Below are 8,758 nucleotides of genomic sequence, written 5' to 3'. Positions count from 1 at the left end.
TTGGCCAGCAGGGCCATAACATCCTGCTGGAGAAGGGCAACGTGATCCCCCGACATGCAGGGGAACTAAGGTGGCATAGCTGGGGGTGGGTGGGGGGTGGTAGCCTCGAAGGGGAGGGGGTAACCCCTTCAGAATTTGCAGCACCCACATGTCCGACGTGACCAAACGCCAGTGCGGGAGATGATGTTGAATCCTGCCTCCACAGGCATGGGGTGCACCCCAAATCCTGGACTAGGAAGGCTTTGAGGCGGATGCTGCAGGAGTGGAGGTGGACTGACCCACCCGTTGGCCCCCTGTGCCGCCACGGCGGCCTCTACGTCAGCGGCCGCGCTGATTCTGGTTCTGTGCAGGCTTTTGGCTTAACGAGCGTGCAGGGGCGCCCCTTCCGTGGCCACAAAAGGAACGAAAGGTAGACGTGGTCAGGCATGTGGTGGAGAGACCGAAGGACTTGGCCGTAGCCAGAGCGTCCTTGAAACGTTCCAGCACACTGTCTGCCTTATCGCCAAAGAGGCGAGTACCATCAAAGGGCATGTCCATGAGGGAACTCTGGACATCTCCCGAAAACCCAGTGGACCACAGCTAGGAATGGCGATGCAGGGCCACTGTTGTGGAGATTGCGCTCCTTAAAGAGTCCGCTGTATCCAGCCCACACCGAATGGCGAACTTAGCGGCATCCTTACCCTCGGCAACAGCTTGGGACAGCACAGTTTGGATCTCTTCAGGACACTGAGGCAATACCTGTGCAACTGTATCCAACACCCGTGGGAATAGCAGCACAATAGGCATGCAGTGTTCACCGACCGCAGCCCTAAGCTGGCCAAAGAGAATAATCGTTTGCCGAACTGCTCCAACTTCTAAGAGTCTGTTACGCAGGGCACAGGTAGAGGAGCAGATAAGGGCAACAGGCGAGCTCGTGTTAAGGAGGGTTTTATTGCAGCTAACAAGTGATCAGTACAGCTCTTCCGAATGGGGTTAGACCGCCGAGGGGATCTACTTCTACTGCTTCTTCTGTGGCGGACCTTCTCCTTCTTTCGGAACCCTTCAGGACTTCGAGGGGGCGGTTCTTCCTCTTCCGAGTCCGTAGCTGCGAGTGGAGTGTTTTCTCACCCAGAAGGCAAAGAGAGAACAAGGGAATTGTGAGATTTCTATCCACTATCTCGTTTTCAGGGTAAGGGAGTGAGGGAAGTCACCGGTGCTCTACTATATAATGGTGCACTATCGTGAGGGTGTGGGGAGGGTGCACAGGGTAAAGGGTACCGGGTTGTCAGGCTTCCCGTGGTTTTGTACCTAATGTACCTCTAAGATCTACCCAGCCCCGCAATCGGTCACGCACCTGTGAAAGCCACGCACCTCCCCTGGGTGAGTGGCTGGGCGGCTCATGGGAACAGTGGCCTCCTGGCTTCTCTCCGTCCGTAGCAGATGCCGACTCTGCTTCCCGTAGGTGACTCTCCGTCTCTTCTCCCCCGGCCTCTGATGTTCCACGCCGCTCTTTTCCGCCTCCCGTACTCTCCGCTCCTTCCTCCGATCTCCTGCTTCTCCCGCCGTCTTCTCCTGCTGTCTCCGTCTTCTCCTTGAACTCTGTACTCCCAACACTTTCCTCCTCCGACCTCCGGGTGATCAAGCACACCTGTGTCTCGGGGGCAACTCCTTTTGACTGGAACGCGTAGTAGGCCGGGTCCTCCCACTCCGCCTCTTTCCATGAGTTAAAGGGCCAGTCCTCTTCCGCCCTATCAGCAATACACGACTCAACGTCCTGTGGGGAGGGAAGAGAGACAGGGGAGTAGGGTAAAAGTACATTGCGGTCCATGTCCCCGGATTCCCTCTTGTCCTGATGCATTCTGGTAGTTGGAGGCGACGATCCGAATTCTGGGGACCTCCTGTACACCCCGTTACAGAGTCCTTATCCGGCGGAGCCGTGGGAAAGGCACTAAGGGACGTAGAAGCTTGGATGACCAGGCTCTCTGGCGTAGGATGAGTGGTCAGAAAGGCATGGTCACCTGGCGCCGGGTGATGACGCCTGGCGACGTTCTTATCCACAGGGGCCCCTGTGGCCGGCATTGACCAATGGCCCAACGTCAGTGAGGGTGTCATTAAATGGCAGAAGAGGCTCCAAGGTGGAGCACCTCAACGGGGAGATTAGTTTTTTGGGCCACCGTAGGGAGATCAAGGTGAGGACCTCAGCTGCCCGACGGAGCACCATCCTGTAAGAAGCGCCTTCCTCCATGTTAAGCGGGAGAGCGGCAAACCCCGGGTCAGCGGAGACATCAAGGTCACTGGCCTCCTCTAACTCGTCCGCCCGGTCCTGTTCAGAGTCACACGGACGAGCAAGTGGGTCCGAGGACCCCTCCCAGTTGTCCTCCACCTCCACCGTATGTGGTACAGACCGCGGCGGCAGGGCAGGGGCCAGGGAAGGAACAAATGGCATCAGGAAAGGCACCGGACGGGGCCGAACCGGCGCCGCGTCCCAATGCGAATCCCAGGCAGGAACTCAATTGTCCTGGAACCTGGGCAGGGGCGAACAAATGCAGTCCACTGTGGAGCCGGAGCAGAGGCTGGGGCCTGAGCCAGCGGTACAGGATCCTGTGGTGCCGGCGCCGGAGTTGCCGGCGGCACAGACGGCCCAACAGGATCCGGACACGGGACCATGGGACCCCGAGGCCTAAGTAGGCGTTCCATGGTAGCAAAAAATTCTTGCACCCCTGCAGGAGTCACCGACGGACCCGGATATGGTGGGTAGGCAGTGGGACTCCCGAGCACCGAAGAAGCTGCAGGGGCAGAACCCCTGTCCCCCTCGTCCGCATCCGGGGACCGACGGGGGGATGTCGGAGAGCAACAACGCTTCTTTGACTTCTTTTTGTGTCGTCTCTTACCCGAATCAGAGGGTGAAGACTTGAAGTTCGAGGAGTGATGATGGTGGCCCCGTGAGTATTCTCTGGAGCGGACCCTGGACCGTGAACTGTGCTGGGACGAGTGCCGGACCTCAAGCAGCTTCCGGCGCGTCTCCCTCAAGGCCTTTGGGGCCATGGCCCGACAGTCCAAAAAGGACCGGGAGTCGTGGTTGCTCTCCAGGCAGTAGAGTCAGACGACGTGGGGGTCCGCCACTGACATATTGGGACGGCAGGCCCCACAAGACTTAAAACCAGGCATCCCTACGTGCACCAGAGTAGACTCAAACTTTCAGGAGACAAAAGTCTCAAAAAGACAGTCAAAAAGTGACTGAGGTACGTGCTCTAACCGGATCTGCGCTAACTGGCGCTGAAAAAGAAAGAACTGACGTCAGCACGCATGAATGGTGGTGCCTAAGTAGTCTCTGTGACGTCATCTCGGCACATAAGATGCCAGCGACGGACGCGGAGCCGCACGATGCCGCCTACTGACGCGCAGAGGTACTGCTAGCGAAAACTTTCCGGATCTAGTCTGACGCCTGGGGATATTCTAAGGTAAGGAATCTATCACTAACATGTCTCTCTCAGATATTACTTTTGATATAAAATGAGTACCCGTACACAACACAACCCTGTCTTTATGAAATTTGCATAAACAGGTCATCCAAAAGAGCCTGAAGTTTACTGATTATGTAGGGAAGTGATGGTCACAAAGCTCACCACATTCAAAGAGAGGAAATTAAGTGGATAAGAATGGCACATATCAAAAGGTTTTACAGTTCTACTGAGAACTATATTCAAGCTCCAACTCAGACACTGGAACTGTACATAGAGAATGTATTCTTTTCAGCCTGTGCATAAAAGCTTTAATGACCGGAATACAAAAAACAGATTGGCATTATCTGGTTTGAAGATATGCTGCAACTGTGGTCAAAAGATCATTTTTCAATAACTATGCCAAATTAGCATTGTTGCAGAAAGGAAAGAACAGATGGAAACTAAATGTTGGGGTTTAATTTCTGAGTATTGGAGTAGGTGGCAACATATTTCCATTTAGCAGCAATACATTCTATGGTAGTCTGTTTCCTAGTGTTTAAAATTTGCACACATTCATTTCAGTTTCAAGTAGCCACATTCTTATATCCGGAATGGGATGCAGCAATTGACTTGAATGCGGACTGAGCAGACCTGACAAGTGGTGTGGATGGATGGACATCTCCAAAAGAAAGAAGTTAAAGTGCCCATGTTAAAGCAATAAGGTCGAGTGCCATTGATGACCATCTCATTTGCTGCACCAGAAATGGGATCAGTGGCAGAGGGGAAAAAGCCTATGCAAATATACCACTCCAGTGTACCCACAGCGCTTTCCCCAAGGTGTGGATTCCCAGAGGTGAAGTGTTGGCATTTGAGTTTAGTATGGGTTGTGAGCAGGTCTCTAAATGGCAAAAGTATTGATTTAGTCTCTCTTGATGGGGTCACTTAGCAGGTCTCCACAATTGCAGTCCTCTCTTGGCAGACTCTCTGCTAGAAGCATATATGACGTTGTATTGGCAAATACCAAATTGCATCAGACATGATGTGGAGTTCTAGCGAGAGCGTGTCTCCATTTCTCAATGAAGCACGTGCGGGTCATGTTGCTCAACTGTACTAGGACCACCTTGTTGTGAAGCTTTGTTCAAATGCCAGTTGTGATGCTCTCAACTCCAAGGCACTGTAGGAGGGAATAGAGTCCTGAGGGGAACATTGGGCCTGAAGTGGGTCATACGGGTGCCCCCTTCAGGAAGCATGCATCTGTTATAATTGTTGGCTGTGGGTTTAGGATGATCTGCCCAGTAGAAGGTTTTACCTCTTGCACCACTACAGTTTGTGCTGAACCCTGGGCTCTTACATCAATCCACCGTAGCTTGGCCCATTGTTTGACAAAGCATTCCTGCAGCAGGCACATGATTAATCTAGCCATGTAATACAAGTTTAATTATCATTCTCACTGTCAGATATAAGTTATCAAGCCAATGAAGTTTGGAGCCAGTTGTCTGAAACTGGCTCTGACAGAGTCAGCTTGGAGTTTCAAGCCAAAAGACAGCCTAGCCATAAAGCTGTACATTCTGCTTTCCCTGTATCTCTGGGTGCATGAGAGAGGAAGGTAAGTACCGATGGATATTTGCATTCCCACAATTAAAATACAAAAACGCTGTGGCACTGGCTAGCCACTCCTCTGAGGTATCCAGCGGGCTTAGAGAATGATGTGCTGGTCCGCAGATTGGAGGAGAGCGGAAGTAACAAATTACTTTGTGCACGGAGGCTTGTAGGAAACTGGGTCCCGACCAATTTCACCTCCTGGATATTTTGCTCTTGGACTACCCGGTTTTTGTACTTTTACTGTGAATCTCACTCACTGTAAACTATATTAAAATGGTTTGGGAGTCCTAGCCACCAGTGTACCTTCTAAAACAAGGTTTACTGCAGAACAGCTATGATAAGAGGCTCTGGGTGGTCTCCACCTGAACATGTGCGCACAGGAAATATGGGCAGAGTTTGCATCCATCTGCAAATGAGATCCTGTAGCTCAGCCAGGTATCTGCACACCGGTATCCCGTCGCAGGAGGGACCACACAGAGATTCGTGCCACCCTGGTGTATGCCTTATAAATGTGAGTGGGGGGATATAAAATACAGGCGTGAACCGGTTCACCCAGTTGAGATCGGGTGGAGTATATAGCAAAAACAACAGTGTCTCAACCGGTAATCATTGGTAAAGGCAATTATAAAAAGAGTGTAAATCACTTGAGGAAGGGAAAGAGAGAGAGACCAGGAGCAGGTTTGTAGAATATACGTAATTAGGAAGTAGTTATATCAGCACTACAGTACAAAGTAACTTGAAGTAACCAACACAACCAGGTGTGCACTGAATGTGCTATTGTGAGTGAATGATCGGCACAGTGACACAAAGGTGGACGCTTGGCCTCGGACTCTTCATTCGTCCCAAGCGAGTTTCATTCTCTCGCTTGGTCGCCTCTTTAGCGAAAATCCTGAGCTGGCTTGGCTACATACTCGACATCTGACCCGCCCGGCCCCTATCCACCACTGACAATGGTGACACCGTAAGCTCAGCCCCACCCGGATGGATTCAGCTCCATGCCGGGCAGCATCTCCACAGTGCCCAGGTGGAGCCAGCATCCAGCGCTTTGATGACCCCGGATCCTTGTACTGCCTCCCCTCCAGAGTGCATTAAGTTGCCCACTTACGATACCTTCATGTCCTACCATCTTGCAGCCTGGACGGCTGCAATTTCTGCTCAGCACTATCAATGATTTAGTAACCATCGTCCTGATATTGAACAGGTCGAAACGCCGTGGACTACTCAGCACAAATCGCGGCTCCCACGGGGTCAATCAACTCTGTCAAAATCATAATACTTGACTTATGTTGATCTATTTTTGTATTATTGACCTCCGTACTACTTACTTTTACTGTATTTTCCGCCACTCACACAGTTTTTTCCACCTTTGTGTCACTGCGCCGCTCACTCACTCACTCACAATAGGATGTTCAGTGCACACCTGGTTGTGTTGGTTACTTCAAGTTAAATTGTACTGTATTGCTGATATAACTACTTACTAATAACATATATTCTACAAATCTGCTCCTGGTCTCCCTTTCTTTCTTTCCCTTCCTCAAGTGATTTATACACGTTTTATAATTGCCTTTACCAATGACTACCGGTTGAGACACTGTAGTTTTTGTTATAAGTGAGTGGGCACTTACACTATAAGTCTGCAGTGTTTCACTGAAATGCTTGGGTGGTTTACTGTATTTCACATTATGGACGATATCTGCACCAATGTTAGGCCTACAGACTAGCCTGACACACCAATCTCAGTGAAAACATGAATCCCGAAAGAAGATTCAATATCACCTTTGATCATATATGTACTCCTGGTACTTGAGGATTTATCGTATTTCTATTACTCTGCTCTTGATTAGAATCCTGGCTTTCATTCCCCCTGCTGGGCCCATTTAAGTACTCTGCTAGTCATCCAGATGATCAAAGGCCTCCCCACACAATAGGCCATTAGCCAGGAAATGGGCCTGTTCCGGAAAAAGAAAAGATTTGGGGAGATAATCTGCTTGTGTTAAATACTTTTTACACCACACCAGACCTAGTAAGGGGGATTCTAAAGAGATGAAAGGTGAGACTGGCAGACCTTTGAGCTAATCACATGAGCTGCTACCCTCTGGAGGTTTGGAGTGAAGGGACCAGGCAGCTGTGGCAGCTAGGGGCATGGTTTCAGGCGCTCAGAAAGTTCTTTCAACAGATCAAATCAAGTCACTATCTCAGAATGTCACAAACTGCTTTGCAGGAGGGTTAGGACAGGGGTGAAGTGATGATATGTCCTCAAAGGATTGGACAGTTAAATACATTTTGAAGCTTTCCAAGCCCAGAGAGAAAGAGAAGATTGATTTTGCAGGATACTGAAGAAGACCGGACCTCTGTCTGGGGTGCTAGTACCTGAACGTAGACTGCAAGTCCCTGTGGATTCACTTCTCTAGGGGCAGTGGCACTGGCCCTCTTACACTCTGAGGGGCAATAGAGGAATGGACTTGTTGGGGGACCCTGGAGAAGGTTTCCCCTTGGAACTTCCGGTGACTAGGCCTGCGGAAGGGCAACCCTCATCATGGATCCATCCCTTGACTTCTGCTTCCACATGGGTGCTATGCAATTAGGCAAAGGAGGATAAGGGATCTAAGGAGTGCAGGCATGGATGGTATTCTTCCTTAAATACTGCAGGATTCTGCTGGAGGAGACCCCAGGCTGAGAAGAACACCAGGCGCTGGATAGAGGGCAGGTCTGGCCAGGAGCTTATGGGCAGAACCAGAGTTCACCCTAAACAAAAAGGAACAAAGAAGAAGAAAACTCCTAGAAGCAAAGTGAATGTTTGAGCCAGGAGGCCTCATCTAAATCGACCCAATTGGGCCAGAGAAAACAATGGAAGTAGTATAGTCTCCCCCGGGAGACCAAGTGCGTAGAAACGCAAATAACATCTCCCAATTCAACACTCTATGAACTCCTTCTAAGGGAGAAGATTGCGGGCTGTGTGTGGGGTGGTGGGGCAATGAATGCCTCCTCCGTCTCGTTACTAATGTCTTCAGGGACAAAAAAGAAGCAGAAACTAAGACTGATCAAGAGAACAAATACGAGCACCGCTGGGTTTAAGCTCTGAAGGCTTTAAGCTCCAAATGCCAGAACCCCAGGAGCATTGTACTCCATGCACTGGGAGTGTCAGTGCTGAAGAGTGGGCTCAGAAGTTTTTTTGGTATTTTTGGGGGGCGGGGGCTCCCCTGAGCCGGCACCACATACCTCTGCTCTCCCCAAAAGAACAGGAGAGCTTAAACCTGTCTGGTCCCATGCGGGTGGAGAGAGGATATTGACAGCTGCCATGTTCACACTAGAGTAATGATGCCTACACAGTGAGCCAGCTTGCAGTGCACACATTTGGGCTTCCGGTGACCCACTTTGCAGGCCAGGTTTTCTGCATCCCAAACTAGAGGCAGGGGCACCCAGACCCCCAAAGAAGTAGCACATGGGCGCTGAAAGCAAAGCTGAGAAGGCTTGTTCACATAAGGCCCGAGGTTGGTCCTGAACTTGGCATATTGATTTCCGTGGTGCCTCAGGAAAGTCAATGGCACCACAAAGCGGTGAGGGCAGCGGTGAGGGCAGCTGCCTGGAGTGCAGCAGTCCCTGACCAATGCCAAAAAGAGGTTCTTAAAACAGTAGTCTCTGGAGTTCAAGAAATTGTGACCTAGGGAGGCAGTTATCAGCACTCATGGAGCTAGTACTATTACCATACCATAATGGTTCTAAAAATTGCAAAG

The sequence above is a fragment of the Lissotriton vulgaris genome, chromosome 10 (assembly GCF_964263255.1).
Source record: "Lissotriton vulgaris chromosome 10, aLisVul1.2, whole genome shotgun sequence".
Classification (NCBI taxonomy): domain Eukaryota; kingdom Metazoa; phylum Chordata; class Amphibia; order Caudata; family Salamandridae; genus Lissotriton; species Lissotriton vulgaris.
The sequence above is the reverse complement of the archived record's forward strand: the minus strand, read 5'-3'. Positions refer to the sequence as shown.